This window comes from Hyla sarda, chromosome 9 (assembly GCF_029499605.1).
Source record: "Hyla sarda isolate aHylSar1 chromosome 9, aHylSar1.hap1, whole genome shotgun sequence".
Taxonomy (NCBI): domain Eukaryota; kingdom Metazoa; phylum Chordata; class Amphibia; order Anura; family Hylidae; genus Hyla; species Hyla sarda.
Genome location: NC_079197.1, coordinates 131459724 through 131480267, shown reverse-complemented (window position 1 = coordinate 131480267; position 20544 = coordinate 131459724).

Sequence of the window (20544 nt, the reverse complement as noted above, 5' to 3'; positions counted from 1 at the left end):
TGTCCCGTGCATACAACCATAGAGACGCGGGAGGAACAGGAGGATGGCAGGATCATCGCAGGAGGACGCGCGCAGACCCTGGTAAGTGACCGACGGCTCGTTATCTTCTTCAGCGTTCCGGTCAACTCTCGACCGGTCCTGGCACCTACTGCTATGGTCCATAGGCCATAGCAATAGATGTGACCCCAGGCCGGAGGAGCGGTGACTGGATCACAGTGGGGGCAGCACACAGACATACAGCCTCCAGCCATACACTGTATATGGCTGGAGGCTGTATGTCTGTGGGGAGGGAGGGAGGGGGGGTGCTGCCAACCTAATGTGGGGGGAACTATACTGCCAACTAATGTGGGGGAACATGCTGCCTACTAATGTGGGGGAACATGCTGCCTACCTAATGTGGGAGAAACTATACTGCCTACCTAACGTGGGGGGGATCTATACTGCCAACCTAATGTGGGGGGAACTATACTGCCAACCTAATGTGAGGGGAACTATACTGCCTACCTAATGTGGGGGGAACTATACTGCCAACCTAATGTGGGGGGAACTATACTGCCAACTAATGTGGGGGAACATGCTGCCAACTAATGTGGGGGAACATGCTACCTACCTAATGTGGGGGGGAACTATACTTCCAACCTAATGTGGGGGAACATGCTACCAACTAATGTGGGGGAATATGCTGCCTACCTAATGTGGGGGGGAACTATACTGCCAACCTAATGTGGGGGAACATGCTGCCAACTAATGTGGGGGAATATGCTGCCTACCTAATGTAGGGGGAAATATACTGCCAACCTAATGTGGGGGGAACTATACTGCCTACCTAATGTGTGGGGAACTATACTGCCAACCTAATGTGGGGGAACATGCTGCCTACTAATGTGGGGGAGCATGCTGCCTACTAATGTGGGGGAACATGCTGCCTACCTAATGTAGGGGGAACTATACTGCCTACCTAATGTGGGGGGAACTATACTGCCAACCTAATGTGGGGGAACATGCTGCCTACTAATGTGGGGGAGCATGCTGCCTACTAATGTGGGGAAACATGCTGCCAACTAATGTGGGGGAATATGCTGCCAACCTAATGTGGGGGGAACTATACTGCCTACCTAATGTGGGGGGAACTCTACTGCCTACCTAATGTGGGGGGAACTGTACTGCCAACCTAATGTGGGGGAACATGCTGCCTACCTAATGTGGGGGAACTATACTGCCTACCTAATGTGGGGGGAACTATACTGCCAACCTAATGTGGGGGGAACTATACTGCCAACCTAATATGGGGGGAACTATACTGCCAACCTAATGTGGGGGGAACTATACTGCCAACCTAATGTGGGGGAACATGCTGCCAACTAATGTGGGGGAACATGCTGCCTACCTAATGTGGGGGGAACTGTACTGCCTACCTAATGTGGGGGGAACTATACTGCCAATCTAATGTGGGGGAACATGCTGCCTGCTAATGTGGGGGAACATGTTGCCTACCTAATGTGGGGGGAACTACAAGGTACTGTACATTGCGGTAGGAGGGGTAGTCTTATATGGCGAGTATATCCCAAACTCTACATTTTAACTGTAAAAGTTGGGGGTCGTCTTATACACCCAGTCGTCTTATACGCCGGCATATATGGTATGTGGGGGGGGGGAGGGGTCCTACAGATACAACCAACCCTTTGAGGGTGACCAAACTGCTGATGCGGCCCCCGATGAATTTGAGCTTGACACCCCTGGGTTAAATGATTTTTATTCACTTTTTTTGCAATGTTATAGCTCCCATAGGGGCTTTAACACTGCACACACTGATCTGTTACATTGATCAATGGTTTCTCATAGGAAACCATTGATCAATGATTCTGCCGCTTGACTGCTCATGCCTGGATCGCAGGCACTGAGCAGTCATTCAGCGATCGGACAGCATGGAGGAAGGTAGGGACCCTCCTTCTGTCTTTACAGCTGTTCGGGATGCCGTGATTTTATTGCGGCGATCACGAACAGCCCCCTGAGCTAACCAGCAGTGCTTTACTTTCACTTTAGATGTGGCGTTCAACTTTGAGCACTGCGTCTAAAGGGTTAATAGCGCACAGCACAGTGATCATTGCCGCGCGCTATTAGCTACGGGTCCCGGCCGTTGTTAGAGGTTGGGCCCAACCCGCTATGACGAGGGGCCACGGCGTGGCCCCACATTATAGAGAGGGAGTGGGCTGACTCCCTCCGTCCCCAAGGAGTTAAGTATATACATATCAGAGAAATATTATATGGGGAAGAACTGTTTCAGGTAAAACCCCCACAAAAGACAAGGGGGCACTGACTGCGTCTGGAGCAAAAAAGGTTTAGTCTCCAGGTGCCACAATCCTTCCTTACCATAAGAACTGGGAATTTATGACACAGTCTACCTCAGGAACTAGTCACAGCAAGAACAGTTGAGGGCTTAGATACATTCCTAGAACTAAACAACATTAATGCATATGTAGATATATAGCATCCCCTCCCCTTCATTCACCCATACCCCTTGCCTTCCCCTTCTTGGTTGAACTTGATGGACATATGTCTTTTTTCAACCGTACAAACTATGTACCCATGTAAATACTATATTAGAAAACTGTGTTCATATTGCTAAGTGCAAGCATAGTAATGCAAATGGAAATGTATTACCATTTTCACACATTAAAATTCTATTTAAATCTATAAAATATATGACCAGAAAAATCAGATCATATTTGCTCCCTATATATATAAGCAGATGTTTTAAATGTATTTTGATATAAAGTTAACTACATAAGAAATGATATATATGTAGTATCTTATAAAAGCAAACTGACTGGCATTTTCTTTTAGAAGTCAGATGTTCTGCAGTATCTCAGTATTAACTAGTAATATTTTATAGTTAAGTATTGTGATGAAATGTGTCATGTTTTTCCCTGAATCATCTTCATTTAGGCTTTATATCTATCAATCATAATCACAATATTATTTTCATACATCAGCCCTGGAAATGTGGCTCATAAGAGTGATATATCTAACCCAATATGTCTGACACACTCTCTGTATCCCTGTAAACTCTATCCCACTGTGCAATTCCAGTCCTGCCTCCGAGCTCATCAACTTGCATAGCATGCGATTCTCCTTAACACAATTAGACTATTGATGATGCCCAGACCTATACTGTGATCCGCTAAGCAGTCTGGGTACATAATGCAAATATCAATATCAAGTAACAACAGAAATCTCATGCTAGAAATTAATAGAAAATAGAAGAAAACTAAAATGAAGAAGAATATAGCTGAAGTTATATTGATTTAATTCAATGTGTATAAGTGCCTGCTGAAAAATAGAACTAGGATATATTCGCATTCACACCAAACCTACCAAAAACAATGACACCTAGGAGATGACAGCATTACATTGTGTGTCTATTTTATTCCTATTAGGCCTCCAATATGTTTTCAGGTTATACCATACAACAAATGTGACATATAATTGTCTCAAAAAGTATGGTTCTAGTACTACTATACTCCAAGGAGCCTTCGAACTTTATGTGTATCTCTGCCCGTGCAGGGACGTGCATTCTTTGAACCCTTGTATAGGGATCTGTCTACAGACTATTCACGTCTTGTTTCCTGCTGTGGTGTTTCCAAGTAACGTGTCCAATGCTGGAGTCACCCGGTCATCTGCTCTTTCACATCCTTTTCTCTGGACTGAGGCTAAGTTTCCACTTTTTTCTGGCAGTTTTTGATTCAAAGACAGAAGTGTATTTAAAAGGAATAGGACATATATAGGAAGGACTTATACTTCTCCCTTATGGATCCACTTCTGACTTTGGCTCAAAAACTGCAGTGGCAGTTTTCCAAAAACTGCCGGAAAAAAAAAAAAGTGGCCTTACTCTGCTCAAAGCTGAGGATTTAGGAGGTGCATATCCCAGTCAGAGAAAGCTGGGTAAGAAATGGGGAATCCAGGAAATGGCTAAAATCTCTGGCAAGACTTAGCTTGCTAGGGAATTTGGGCCTGGATTTTTATAGGATGAAATGCAGGTTTGGCAGTGGGGCCTTTCATCCCTCTTCTTGGGCCAATCCAGATTTTCAGGTTGGCCCAAAGTCAGCACAGGAGCTGACGCCAATTCATTCTAGGCTGACAAAAGATGTTACCAGTTGTAGTCTTGAGGTGGACAGCCTCAAAAAGGGGACATTTACCTTGCGTAAGTAAAACATTTCTGGTATAGCATACAACACGAGGGAAGAAAGGATATATCACACAGTTCATAACTTCTAAGACCCAGCTGGGTAGTAACTTACAATACAGATGGTACGCTTCTTGTTCTTCGTCTTGTTTATTCGTCTTGAAGATTCATGATATCTTTATACAAAATACAAGGTGGAGCTTGATAACAGATACAGACATGGTACGCATGACTAAGGGGGCTGTTGCATCCAAGGTGTTGAGCAGGAAGGTAAACTGAGCTCTTCATCTGCTATCAAGCTCCACTTTGTATTTTGTATAAAGATATCATGAATCTTTAAGACGAAAAAACACAGAATAAGAAGCATGCCATCTGTATCATGAGTTACTACCCAGCTGGGTCTTAGAAGTTATGAACTGTGTGATATATGCTATCTTCCCTTGTGTTGTATGATATACATGAGTTCTAATAGGGAGAAGTGGAACTCCCAGTACGAGGTGTATTGTTCCTTCAGAGGCTTATTAACAGGCGCAAGGACTTTGTTGCTGATTAAAACACTTCTGGTGACTGCTTTGTTGAGTGGTTGGTAGTAAGCCACCTATACAAAGAGGAAAGATTCTGTGTAGTTAGCACTAAACAAGCAGGATTTCATTTGTATTTGTTTGTGCCTCAAGTTAAAGGATGTACTGTATGTGTTCTATTACTAAAATATAAAAACTTGAGAAGCCTTTTTCAAACTTTACTTCCATTTACCTCTTTCACTGCTATTGTGTCGCTATTTGACTGGTTCTATGGAGCCAATCTCTGACGACACATAGAGCAATATAATGGTTAAATAAAGCGATACTGTGCCGCACAGAGCCATAAAGCATCGAACTATGTTACTGCCTATAGCTTTTGTCAAGCGTGGGATATGTCCTATGAAAAGTGAGGTATGAAAAAAAAAAAAAAAAAGGAATCTACTTACCTTCGGCCATTCCTCCAGTGCCTCTGTTGTCCTGCTCTTCTGGGATCCTTATAGATGTCTTGCGGAGGAATTCCTCTTCCAGATGTCCTGCCTTCCGCCAGTGATTGGATGGGCAGAAATATGATGTATTGAGCCCCGACACTGGACTTCTTCTTGATGCTGGGGCATTATACGTCAGGGTGCCGCATAGCCAATCATTGGCGTACATTGCAACAGCCATAGCAAAATATGCTGCGTATTTCCTACTGCCCTATAAGCCTGCAGCCACAGATTTGATGTGGCTGCAGGCTTATGGGCTCTGGCCTAGATATGCTGGACTTGACTTGTACAGGTCTTGTGCTTGCTTTCTTGTCCAGGTCTAAAGAGCAGGAACTAAGAGAGAGAATGTGGAGACTACAACCCTTTATCTATCAGGCGGCTGGACTACCATTGGTAGCTTGTTGCCTGTTGTTACTTGTTCCTCTGGAACTCTGGGTATATTATGTGATCACATAGCACATGACATATCACATGACCTTAGGAAAATCCTATACAGGGTAAATATCCTAATAACCTTCATATATTACTTACATTAACTGTACAATACATACAATAGATGTACATACTCAATATACAATACAATACAATATAATGACTTTGGGGGGAACCCTGCAGGAGAGCCCTGTGGACCTGAGGGACTCTACCTGAGGGGACTTTAGGATTGTACAGAACCAGGTTCTCTACCGGGACAACACCAACCCCCTTACTTAATATAAGTCGTCCTCGACGTCTGTCCCCTTAGGGAGAGGAGCGAAATTGCCACTGGGCCGTATGCAGTCCTGAAGCATTACATACAATATCCAATTCCAGGCTGAATAAACGAATATGAAAACTGATGAACTGGTGATAAGAGTCTCTGTATATCATGTCCATACATACTCTGCAAGTCTGATGAACAGAAAAACTGTAGGACTTGCTTGAAATAAGAATTCATTATCTTATGAATATACCTATGACTATAACAACATGATTTATACCTACGACATAGTTTTTTTTTCTTTTTAGTAGGTTCGATTATGGACTATGCACAGCTAGTGACTATGCATATAACAGACATAGCTGACTACACATTTCTGACTGTCTAGGACATTTTATGATATTAGACTATATCTGACATTTTATGACTATGAACTTACATTTTATGAGTACTGCGACATTTGATTAGTACTATGATATATATGACTATGACTGACATTTGACTGGCTATTAGACTATTATACTTTGTATGCATGGTGACAGCAATGCTTATACATACACTTTGACATTATATCATAAAGTTATTAGACATTATACCACTGTTTAGTTTTGCTATTAGACAAAACATTACACCACTATTAATTCTTGCTGTAAGACACTGGTTGTGGATTGGGTTGCCTGAGGCTTTCTGCCCAATGTCTTGGCTACTGGGTTCTATCAGCATTACACACTTACCCCTAGAACACTTTACTCTAAATAACATTTGACATTCTGTTACCTTACTTTTGTACGTGCATTTGGTTAGCTACAGGAATACCTTCTGGCCAGTAAAGTACCCTGGACATGCAAAGAAAAGAAGAAATGAGATCAGTTATATGACATTTTAGTGACTAACAGTGGTGTGGACTGATATTGGTCAAACTGGACGTGTCCCTCAGAAAGGTAGGAGGGGCACAAAAATACTTGACAGTTGCTAATAATGGTTCATATCCCTGTGGAAACTGTGGACCAATTTTTAAACACCCTAGGACAGGAAGGGAAAACGGGATCAAATTTTATTTGAACTTTTTTGCTCCTTCGTCATATATGTACTTATCTGCCCTTGCCAATTTATCTATGTGGGGGAAACCACCCTCGAATTTAAAACACGTTTGAACCAACACGGTACAGTATTCTCAAAAAGCGTTTAGACCTACTGGTGTCGAAACACTTTTCTGAAATGGGCCATAGCGAAAAGGATTTACCATGAATAAGAATAAACCATGTACCCATGCCTAAAAGAGGAGGGGATAGAATAAGTTTGTTAAAAAAAAAACCAAAACTTTATTGGATACATGAAATGAACTCGCTAAGACCATGAGGGCTTAATGTAGATTTTGTTATCACCCCTGGTGTCAGCAGATTAAGGTAATTTTGTAGACTTGGATGTATTCCTGCAGATCTCTCTAGATGTTGTTTTCTATTTTTCAATTAACTATCCAGCAGTGTATGTAGAGGGTTAATAAAGTGTGCAAAGAACAACAGCATTTGATTAATACATGTATTTTCTTTATTTTCAGATCAAGCAGAAGAGTGAGGATGCCACCACTCACCGCCATTATAACTAGAGGATTGAATTATTATGTTGTATATAGATAAATGATTGCCATTAACCCCTTAAAGGGGTACTCCGCCCCTAGGCATCTTATCCCCTATCCAAAGGATAGGGGATTAGATGTCAGATCGCCGCGGTCCCGCTGCTGGGGAGCCCTGGGATCCCCGCTGCGGCACCCCGCTCTCATTATAGCACAGAGCGAGTTCGCTCTGTGCGTAATGACGGGCAATATGGGGGACGGAGCAGCATGACGTCATGGCTCCGTCCCTCGTGACATCACGGCCCGTCCCCTTAATGCAAGTCTATGGGAGGGGGCGTGACGACCGCCGGGCCCCCTCCCATAGACTTGTATTGAAAGGGGCAGGCAGTGACATCACGAGGGGCGGAGCCATGATGTAACGATGCTCGGGCCCCTGTACTGCCCGTCATTACGTGCAGAGCGAACTCGCTCTGTGCTGTAATGAGAGAGCGGCGCCGCAGCGGGGATCCCAGGGCTCCCCAGCAGCGGGACCATGGCGATCTGACATCTTATCCCCTATCCTTTGGATAGGGGATAAGATGTCTAGGGGCGGAGTACCTAGACATCTTTAAATTTAGCACCTAAAAATCCATATGATGGCTTAATTTGTGCGCCACCAATTCTACTTTGCAGTGACATTAGTCATTTTACCAAAAAATCCACGGCGAAATGGAAGAAAAAATCATTGTGCGACAAAATTTAAGAAAAAATTTCATTTTGTAAATTTTGGGGGCTTCCATTTCTATGCAGTGCATTTTTTGGTCAAAATTACACCTTATCTTTATTCTGTAGGTCTATACGGTTAAAATGATACCCTACTTATATAGGTTTGATTTTGTCGCACTTCTACATAACTACATGCAGGAAAATTTATACGTTTAAAATTGTCATCTTCTGACCCCTGTAACTTTATTTTTCTGCGTACGGGCCCTTATGAGGACTCATTTTTTGCGCTGTGTTCTGAAGTTTTTATCGGTACCATTTTTGTGTTGATCGGACTTTTTGATCGCTTTTTATTCATTTTTTTATTATATAAAAAGTGACCAAAAATACGCTATTTTGGACTTTGGAATTTTTTCGTGCGTACGCCATTGACCGTGCGGTTTAATTAATGATATAATTTTATAGTTTGGACATTTACGCACGCGGCGATACCACATATGTTAATTTTTATTTTTATTTACACAGTTTTTTTTATGGGAAAAGGGGGGTGATTCAAACTTTTATTAGGGAAGGGGTTAAATCACCTTTGCTAACTTTTTTTTTTTACTTTTCTTTTGCAGTGCTATAGCACTGCACACACTGATCTCCTATGCTGATCCCTGCAAAGCCATAGCTTTGCAGGGATCAGTGAGATAGGGGCTTGATTGCTCAAGCCTGTAGCTCAGGCTTGGAGCAATCAATCGATGATCGGACACCGCGGAGTCAGGTAAGGAGACCTCCGCCTGCATCCCAGCTGATCAGAACATTGTGATTTTATCGCGATGTCCCGATCAGCCCAACTGAGCTGCCGGAAAGCATTTACTTTTGTTTTCAGACGCGGCGGTCAACTTTGATCGCCGCGTCTGAAGGGTTAACAGCGCGCGGCACAACGATCGGTGCCGCATGCTGCTAGCCCAGGATCCCGGCTATCGTTAGCAGCCGGGACCGACCCGGTGTGATGCAGATTCACGACGTGACCCCGTTTTTCACACTGAGACAGGGCTCAGGGAGTACAGGTACAGGTTGGGAGAACATTTAGGTCCTGTCTCCTTTCTAAAAAATATGTTTGTATGTTAAGAACTATACAGTATTGACTTTCTAAACAATACCTATGAGCAGTTACTGATAGATGCTTTTTCCCTCCACTAATATGGCCGCTGCGAGCACTAAGTGCGCATGCGCGAGAGGTGTGTCCACGTGGTGTGAGGGATTGAGCTTCCAATTGGTTGCTCTGTTTCTAGGACAATAGGCATAGCCGGTGAGTGGAGCGGTCCTCCTTCTTTTTAATTGTTCTTAATTAAGCACTATTTGCACATGGTATTGTTTGTATGGCAGTATGATATTTACATTCAGCGAACGGCAACTTATATGTGATAACATGAATTCACTGTATTATGCACCTTGATTGTTCTTATGCATTTTTTGCACATTATTTACATTTTTATTAGATTTTATTTTTATGAAATTTTATGTATTTTATCACTAATTGTTTGATTGATGAGTTAATCACTTTCTAAAGTCTGCACCATATAAATAAGTGGCACATTCAACTCTGTGTATGCTTGAAAAAGCCTGTGAGAGACCAGTGAAACATTGTATCATATCTTTATGGGAAAATGAAATCACATTTTGAATCTACCCTGGAGTGCTGCAGAACCTCTTTGCTGTATAAATAGATGGTATGAGATAGATAGATAGATAGATAGATAGATAGATAAGTGTTTTCCAACCAGGGTGCCTCTAGCCGTTGCAAAACTAGAACTCCCTGCATGCCCACAGAGTCAAAGGCATGCTGGGTATTGAAGTTTTGCAATAGCTGGGGGCACCTTGGTTTGGGAACACTGAGACAGATAGACAGATGGAAAGTAGACAGATAAACAGAAAGTTACTTACTGTACAAGGCATCAGCTTTGGGCAGGGGAAGGATTCCTCTTCACAGCAGTGTGGACAGCTCAGAGTCTGTGGTGGAGCAGGAAATACAGCATGATCCTGCTCCAATAGGACTGCACACAGAGGATCATGTGGGGGAGGGGCAGACACTTTCTCTGCTGCTCTTTTCCTCCCAGAGAGTCAGTGTGGCTCCTGCGCTGGTCTAATGTGCCTGAAGGAGTAAATTAAAAGAATAGAAGCTGGCAGTAGCAGACCACCTCTCAGACTGGCCATGCTGACCTGTCAGTCGCTGTACCCCCCTGACGGCAGCCCTGTGCACAGCTCTTAAAGCTGTGGCTGCTCAGTATTCAGAGGAGGCAAGGGAACAGCCCGGCCCACCGATTCCCCGGGGTGCCCAATGGCCAGTCCGGCCCTGGCCCCCATATTCCTCACATTGCCGCATCTCATACATTTCCCACATATTCCTTACATTGCTCCCATATTCATTACATTGCCCCCACACATACATTGCCCCTATATTCCTCATATACATTGGGGGAGATTTATCAAACCCAATGCAAATGAAAAGTTGCCCATAGTAACCAATCAGATCACTTACTTGATTTTTCAGAGGTCTTGTTAAAAATGAAAGAAGCAATCTAATTGGTTGCTATGAGCAACTGGGCAACTTTTCCTCTGGACAGGTTTTGATAAATCTCCCCCATTGCCCCTATATTTCTTGCACACATTGCCCCTGGATTCCTCATCTACATTGCCCCCAGATTCCTCATCTACATTGCCCCCAGATTCCTCACATACATTACCCCTAGATTCCTCATATACATTACATTGCCCCCAATACCTCATATAAATTGCCCCCAGATTCCTCATATTCATTGCCCCCAGATTTCTCATATTCATTGCCCCCATATTCCTCATATATATTGTTCCCAGAATCCTCATATAAATTGCCCCATATTCCTCATAAACACTGCCCCCATTTTCCTCATATGTATTGTCACCAGATTCCTCATAAACATTGCCCCCAGATTCCTTATATAAATTGTCTCAGATTCTACATATAAATTGCCCCCAGATTCCTTACATAAATTTTGCCATATTGCGAGTCCCAATAAAAAAATTAAAAAAGGCAACTCACCTCTCCATCGTTTCCTCAAAGCTCCAGGTGCCCCTCTCTCTGTGGCTCCTATTCTTTCTGTGCACGCAGCGTCACACATACACATTGCGCACATAGAAAGCCCAGTCGTCAATGACAAGATGGAACTGCGCGGCTCCATCCTGTTACGGCCACACGCAGCATACTTTCAACTCTGTCTCGATTGGGTCGGTGTCTGCAGATGCGACCGAGAGTGTGCCTCCACTCCAGGGTCCACTCCAGCATTTCTTGCTACACTGTTTGAAGTGGTGTAACTGTGCGAGCGGGATTGCTCAGTGCAGAAATGTAGTGACAGTGTAACAGCAGAAAGTGCACCCCCTCAAAAGTGCGCTACAGGCAGCCGCCTCATTAGCCTATAGGGACAACAAGCCCTGAGTCCAAACACAGCAATGTGTTCTTTAACCCCTTCCCGCTATAGGACGTATGAATACGTCCAATCATCCATTATGTTCGCGCATTTGGACGTATGCATACGTCCTAGCGATCTCTGGCATTGCAGCGGGCAGTGCAGGAGATCGGCGACGGGACCCAGCTTTTAATCACAGCTGGAGTCCAGCCGCAGCGGCCGTGGGCCGGGATCGCGCCGGTCCCGGCAGCATTAACCCCCTAGATGCCGTGATCAATTCTGATCACGGCATCTATGGTGTTGACAGGGGGAACGCTCTCCTCTTGTTCTCCAATGGCGGCGCCACGATACGATCGTGGGTCGCCGTTGGTTGCTATGGCAGCAGGAGGTCAGATCATGACCTCCTGTATGCCTGCTACGGAAGCCTGTGAGATCCAGCCAGAGGCTGGATCGCACAAGCTGTAGTGTGTGCAGCTCATCAGGTTATACTGTGCTGCAGTACAAATGTATTGCAGCATAATATAACCTGTAAAAAGTGCAAAAAATAAAATAAAGAGTTCTTAAATAAAAGTATGAACAGTAAACAAAAAAAAATGCCCCTTTCCCAATAAAAGCCCTGTATTATCACCAAAAAAGATCAAAAACACAAATCATATACATAATAGGTATTGCCACGTCAGTAATGACGTGTACACTAAAACTATAATGTAAATTATCCCGCACGGTGAACGCCGTAAAAAAAAATTTGTGCGCCGCGCAAAATTCGCCAATTTTGGTACAAATAGCGAAATAAAAAAGATCAAAAGGTAGCACGTAGCACAAAAATGATAGAAAAGTAGAGCTCATCCTGCAAAAAATAAGCCCTTACTCAATGGCGGAAAAAGGAAAAAGAACATAGAAAGCTATATAAAATGGGTAGCGCCATAATCGTATTGACCCACAGTATAAATATTACATCTTTTACCGCACAGTGTACACCAATAGTGTACAACATAAAAAAAAATGTTTTAAACGCCAAAAAAAAATGCTGCGTGTGTCAACTAAAATGCACCACTTATATAAAGTACAATATGTCACGAAAAAACTATCTCAGAATTGCTCTGCTCAGAAAAAGTGTTCTAAAGTTATTACCATTTAAAGAGATACATGTCAAATAAAAAAAAAAGAACCTGGTCATTGAGGTAAAAAAATGGGTCCGTCCTTAAAGGGGTATTCCGCCCCTAGACATTTTATCCCCTATCCAAAGGACAGGGGATAAGATGTCAGATCGCCGTGGTCCCGCTGCTGGGGACCCCCGAGTTCGCTCTGCACGTAATGATGGGCGGTACAGGGGCCGGAGCATCGTTACGTCATGGCTCCGCCCCTCGTGATGTCACGGCCCGCCCCTTTCAATACAAGTCTATGGGAGGGGGCGTGGCAGTCGTCACGCCCCCTCCCATAGACTTGCATTAAGGGGACGGGCCATGATGTCACGAGGGGCGGCGCCATGACGTCACGCGGCTCCGTCCCCTGTATCGCCCGTCATTACGCACAGAGCGAACTCGCTCTGTGCTGTAATGATAGCGCGGTGCTGCAGCGGGGATCCCGGGGGTTCCCAGCAGCGGGACCGTGGCGATCTGACATCTTATCCCCTATCCTTTGGATAGGGGATAAAATGTCTAGGGGCGGAATACCCCTTTAAGGGGTTAAACTAGCCTCAGCCAGCTTTATTCTTCATCCACAAAAGCAAACATTGGAAACCATTGCACATTTGACAAAACTCGGCTAAGTGCTAACTAATACAGGTCAGCGTCCCAAACTATTAGTTTGGAGCCTTCTGTTCCGTAGCACCAGTTGCCTGGCATATCTCACCACACATGGGTTCCTTCAGGCCTGGCTCAGCCTGTGTCTTACACTAGGAGACCTTCCCTGTGAGACCAAGAAGTCACTCGCCCTTCCCTGTGAGACCAAGAAGTCACTCTGGAGACTTCTAATGAGCCTTTCTAAAGTCTAACAAAAGTGGAATGTAGCTGGAGTGGAAGCTACTCTTCCTATTTCCAACACTTAACTCCTGTTTTTGGGTTTTGTATACAACCTTAATAGAAAAAAGGCATTTTCTCCAATTTAGTGGCATACCCATGCCACTCCAGCAGTCATACTGCCAACATAGAAAAAGTTCAAAGTTAGTCTTTTACAAGCTCCATTTCTGCCACAGAAAGTTTCTATCCACTATAAGGGCCTATTCACACTAAATAAATTCAGCTCAAAATCCCCAACAGGAAATTATGAGCAGAATCCACTTTCAACAGCCGCTTTCAGCATCCATTGGGGGGAGATTTATTAAAACCTGTCCAGAGGAAAAGTTGCTGAATTGCCCATAGCAACCAATCAGATCACTTCTTTCATTTTGTAGAGGCCTTGTTAAAAATGAAAGAAGCAATGTGATTGGTTGCTATGGGCAACTGGGCAACTTTTCCTCTGGACAGGTTTTGATAAATCTCCCCTAAATTGTCTCTATTACTACATCAAAAGTTCTGCTACAAGTTCATTCTTTCATCAGAATCTGCCCAGTAAAGTCCAATTATTGACAAGTTAACCCTTAATGGTAATGATGTTAATTGCTTATGCAATAGCAACCCCTAGTGGATGGGTAGTTGACATTACACTGACAGGAAAGGCATTATGGGTGATGTGCTCTATGCATTCTGTATAGTATAGTGATGTCATAGTCATTACCATATGTACACGCCCAACCTACATTCATTGGGGAATTCCAATTTAGGAGGGTGTGTCTAACTAATTAAAAAGTCTGGTAAACCAGATGTTAGCTCTCTGACACTGATACACTGAGAGCTAATACTGAGAACTGGAAGCTGAACTGCTCTAACTGAGAACACAAAGACAAATGAAAGAGGTCCATAAGATGGATGCCATGGAAGCCATGTGAGATCCCAGATGCCGGACTGATCACACAGTACCGACCCAATGGCTGTCCCTGATGATGAGATGGACCGTTCAGTGTTCCTCAGAGCAGAAGTAAGTTTCTTACAAAGTTTTAGTAAGAGATACAAAAATGGTATTCCATTTAATTAAGACTAATTGGGGTAATGTGGATGGAATTATACCATTTAGATTGGCGAATAAATTAATGAAATAAAATAATTAATTATCTCGATATTGAGATTATAGTTTTAGAATATTGTGAGATTTCATTCTACCTGCAGAAAAATCAAGACTCATAATCTATCAAAGCATTAAATAATTGCTTATACATATTGATAGAATTCCTACTCGTCAAGCTAAGTGTTATAAGTATATTTCCAACACAGGAAACTTGCTTCAAGTTCTTCCTCCTAAAATATAGAGCAAGACCATATATTTCTGCTAATTGTCTTAATGTCTTACCAAAGTCATGTATAGAAAATAGTCCAGAATGGGGGGGAAGTATATCATAATAGATGGATTTCCCCATTCTTGGTGTCATGTGATTTGTAGTTGGTTAGAAGGGGTGGGGAGTGTACTTAGCATTCCATATTGATATCTAATGATTAGATATTGCCCACCTTAATATCATGAGGTTCCTCTGAATAGAATGATATGTAACCTTTTTCTTATATGATATTCTAACCTGGTGGCTTTTGTTTATTTTAACAAGTTACTTACTGCTCACATGTATTGTTCTACTTTTATGTAGTCAATTAACAATCTTGTACTGTTTACTAATATCTAATTGATATTCATTTGCATATATCATTGTGTTTATTACTCCTCATTTATGTTTATAATCTTATAACCAATAAATCTGCATACTTTATAATACCTATGTATTATTGTAGATTGCAAAACTACATCCTTACAACGTTACAACGTTAATGTCATCCCGTCATAAAAAGAACTTGTTGATATCTGAGGAAATAGTCGGACTCAGATGTGAATTGTATTGATTGGCTTTGTCTACAATTCACCAGGTCATAATTTTGAGATTTTTTATTATTTTAATAATTTTTAATTTTTCATAATTAATAATTTTTATGACCATAATTCATAATTGTATTATTACCGCACAACAGTGTGGATGAATCCTTGGATCAATACTAATATGAGGTTTACCATAGCCTCATTGGAGGATTACTTTGGTTTATACACTTAATTACACGTTCCTTAGGGCTTTATCATCTTTTTGTCACGTTGAGGGAGTGTCGTGATTTTCCTTCTTTGATTAATTATAAAAAAAATCATAAGATTATTGGGAATGTTATTGGGAATTGTCTAAAATTCACATCTTTATGAGCATTATTTTCTTTATTTCAATTAATTCATTATTTCCGTTGAATTATTCTGTAGTCTGTGGAAAACTGGCTGTCGACCAACATTCTGTGAAACGTACGAGAATCCAGGAACCTTACAGCAATGCTGCCAGTCAAGATTTATTTTGCACAAAAAACAAATGCAACTTTTGTTTTTCATATTTTGGAATTCATTTATAAACTTGCTTGCATGTGACATTACGCAGTGTAGACAACATATTCTCTTAAATGTTACTACATCCTTTATGTTAGCATTTCAGTAGTTTACAATGAAACAAGCAGACATCTCCACTGTGGCAAGAGCGAAAACACTGAGGTTATATAAGGTAAACACGTGTTCTGGGAAACTTCTATTTCTTATGAATATAATTCTCTGCATTCAGAAAGAGTTTTAGAGGATATTTAGGACCTTGGATTGGCAGGAAAATTATATTCAAAGCATACATGCCAACATTAATGGTCAAGGAGAGACAACAATGGGTCATTGTGTAATGAATCGACTTATCCTGTTCTTTGGCAGTCTTTCTTCATGCTATTTTCTCTATACGATAAAAAGTATAGGTTACAAATGTAGGAAAAACAACATCAAAATGCTTGTAAAAATAAAAAACAAAACTCTTGCAATTTATGGTGTTTGTGTGTGAAGGGGGCATAATCCAGGAGAACCATTGGATCCCCTGTGAATGGAATCATTGTTTTAATTCTGTTTTGCTAAATATGTGTCTTCAGAAGGATGACTTCTCCTGTACACATGAGAAGTAAAAGCAAAAGCACTTGTATGGTATAAATATTGCATTTTATTGTGCTGCCCATGATGTATCGCTATGCTTTTGCCCTTTATTTATTTTTTACCTTTTATTGCTCTTGAGTAAAAAGGTAGCACCTTCCCTGGAGAGATGTAACTGAACAGTAATTCCAGATATAAGAAAGAAAATTTACTTATAAACTCGCCACCACTTACAGTAAGTCATGTGAGTAGCTGTATAGTAAAAGCAGTAAGTGGACATCTACACAGCGTATGAGCAGGCATGTGCTAAGAAAAATGTTAAGCGGTGTTTTTGTGCAAAATGGGGGCTTGGTACCCCTCCCTATCATGTATAGAGAGTCTCAGAATTTTATAATATACATGCAGTATATTACAGGTATTTTTGGACTTGGCAATCCTTTTTCATTGTGAACCCACATTTGTAGTGAACACTGCAGCCAACAGACTCCCACATCTGATTGGCAACGGCATCCCTGCATAGCACTAGCACAGTGAAATGTTTGGTCTACTATAAGTGCTAGCATACTAGGGACTTGACCAGTGTAGTAGCAAGACTTTGGGGACATCATCGGAGATGGAAAAAGAGGAATCTCAGTTTTTGGGTTGTATGAAAACACCTTCTAGTTACCCAGCGAGCATAGGAGTAAAAACATCTTATCTTTATTGGCAGCTACATTCAACAGTTATAATGAAAGGGGCACAGTCCGTATGCAGTGTTGTACTCCTTTTTTAGTATTTTTTCCCTGCAAAGTGGCACCCTCTGTCACCTGCCTGGGCTGTAACTGAAGTTAGCACCATTTACTTGAAAATGATGAAGGTATCCTACATATTATTTACTGCATTCATAATTCCCCTTTTTTTTTTAGTTCCAACATTTTTTATTTATTTTTAGAATCATAACAATAATGTTACATAGACATAAAAAAGTACTATATATATATATATATATATATATATATATATATATATATATATATATATATCAAAGTGTACAGTGAGCATAGATATACAGGGAACTCTGTAAGGCCAATTGCTAGGAAGTGCTCCAAATGTTAATAAGCACTTAATAAGCACTGTACATAAGCATGTTAATAACCAGAATTATAGAACAAAAACAGAAGTGTATGTATTGCAGTATATCACCTGCACTAAACTGAGGCAAAAACAGGTACTACAAAAGAGAATCAATAAAGAAAGAAAATAATAGATTCAAAGTACTGTACCACTTCAACGTGTGGGCCTAGACATGCAGGGGCAATGAGGGCTAGCTATTCATGCACCCCAAAGTGACTGGAATTTTTTATGTTGAAAGTGAGCTATGGAGAATGTTCTTTTGTATTCCCAGGTTAGGTTGACCTGGGCTATGACATCCATCAGGGATTGGGGTTGGAGATTTTCAATTTCTAGTAATCAAGAATTTAATTGACATAAGCAAATGAGCAATTGGAGTTCTGACTCTGAATGGGATGCGATCAAGGTTAATCATTAGTAGTGCTGTTTCAGGGCCATTAGAATGTTGGATGCCTGACAACTTCTTTATAACCAATAGCACTACTCTCCACAGCGAATGGAGAGGAGAGTTGAATTCCAAGGAGACTGAAGTGGATTGCCAGTCAAGTTGAAATTGAGAGTGAAGAGAGGAAAAAAGAGGCAGAATCTGATATTTAAATGTGTTTAGTTTGTGGAATGCTACCTCCCTAAATAAACAAATGGTTTGAAACAGGTGCTGTAAAGAGATAGGAATATCAGTGATGGTAAGTATGATGTAGTCATCAAATAGTGCGAGCTTATGTTCCTCTCCCCTATCCACCCTCAGCAACGTGAGCATTCTGACGTATGGCACAAGCTAATGGTTCAAAGTAAATTAAGAAGAACGGGGGTGAGATAGGGCACCGTTGCCTTGTTAGGTTTGACCGGGTGAACTGGTCAGAAAGGGCTCAATTTGTAAAGACTCTACCAGCTGGCTTGGAGTATAGTGCCTGAATTGCTGAAACTATTGGTCCAGCAAAGCCAAACGTCCGGAGCGCTGAGAATGCGTACTGCCAGTTCACCCTGTCAAAGGATTTTTCTGTGTCCAGCATCAAGAACGCTGACTGGATGCAATGGTGCTCACAGTGTTGTAACATAGTCAGAGATGGCAAAATGAATAGAAGTAAGGAGGTTTTCCGGTATTCGGGGTACATTTAGGTAAATTTAAGGAGGCTAGAAAGCAGTCTATTTTCTCCTGTACCGGTTGAGGGGTAGCAGGATCTCTGCAAGTTTTAAAGACCCTCATAGTAGTCTTTAATTGCATTTGATATGCCTCTTGGGATCCATTTAGGATAGAAATTTTTTAGCTTCTTTGCCAGAAGTGAGCCTCCTCTATTGAGGGTTTGCTCATACTGATAAAGAAGTGACATCATGGAGAGAACAGGGCTGTAGACGGGGGCTCAGAGGCAATGACCGGTGGTTTCGTGCTAATGAGCACTTCGGCCTACAGTAGTGGTGGACTGCGGTGAGTGCAGGATCCATTCCTTTATTACCTGTGTTTCTTATGCTTATTTCATATCCTTGTAGAAAGGAGAAAAAGAAAGGGAGAGGATAGCGCCTCGCATAATTCAGTGGGATAGTCCCGGTCCACAACCCCAATGCTAGTGGTACTCACCTGGGGTATGGCTTGATATGTGCATATCACCCCTCCATATGGGGTCAGATGATCTCGGGCTGCAGCCTGCAGGGTCCAGCCGTGCACTCGGTATGAGGCCGGCAGAAATCTTGAGAATAGTGCAAAAGATGCAAAAAAAAGATGGTCTGCTGTGGGGCTGCCTTAAGGCAGCTCCACAGCAGACCATCTTTTTTTGCATCTTTTGCACTATTCTCAAGATTTCATATCCTAGCACCACGTGTACCTCCCATGAAATTTTTCAGTAGTGCTGGCTTCTCACGGAACTATCTCCCAGGTGTTCAATTGATTTATTTAAGTACATGCCTGAACAGTGCCTCCTACCTTGTCTTTCTCTGCTAAAGTTATGTTTTATGATATAAGTGTTTGCCCTTGTGGAGGAAGCTCTTAACCCCTTAACGACGTAGGACGTATATTTACGTCCTGCGCTGGCTCCCGCAATATGAAGCGGGATCGCGCCGCGATCCCGCATCATATCGTGTCGGTCCCGGCGCTAATCAACGGCCGGGACCCGCGGCTAATACCACACATCGCCGATCGCGGCGATGTGCGGTATTAACCCTTTAGAAGCGGCGGTCAAAGCTGACCGCCGCTTCTAAAGTGAAAGGGAAAGTGACCCGGCTGCTCAGTCGGGCTGTTCGGGACCGCCGCGGTGAAATCGCGGCGTCCCAAACAGCTGACCGGACACCGGGAGGGCCCTTACCTGCCTCCTCGGTGTCCGATCGGCGAATGACTGCTCCGTGCCTGAGATCCAGGCAGGAGCAGTCAAGCGCCGATAACACTGATCACAGGCGTGTTAATACACGCCTGTGATCAGGATGAGAGATCAGTGTGTGCAGTGTTATAGGTCCCTATGGGACCTATAACACTGCAAAAAAAATGTAAAAAAAAAGTGTTAATAAAGGTCATTTAACTCCTTCCCTATTAAAAGTTTGAATCACCCCCCTTTTCCCATAAAAAAAAATAAAACAGTGTAAAAAAAAATAAAATAAATAAACATATGTGGTATCGCCGCATGCGTAAATGTCCGAACTATAAAAATATATCATTAATTAAACCGTACGGTCAATGGCGTACGCGCAAAAAAATTCCAAAGTCCAAAAAAGCGTATTTTGGTCACTTTTTATACCATTAAAAAATGAATAAAAAGTGATCAAAAAGTCCGATCAAAACAAAAATCATACCGATAAAAACTTCAGATCACGGCGCAAAAAATGAGTCCTCATACCACCCTGTAC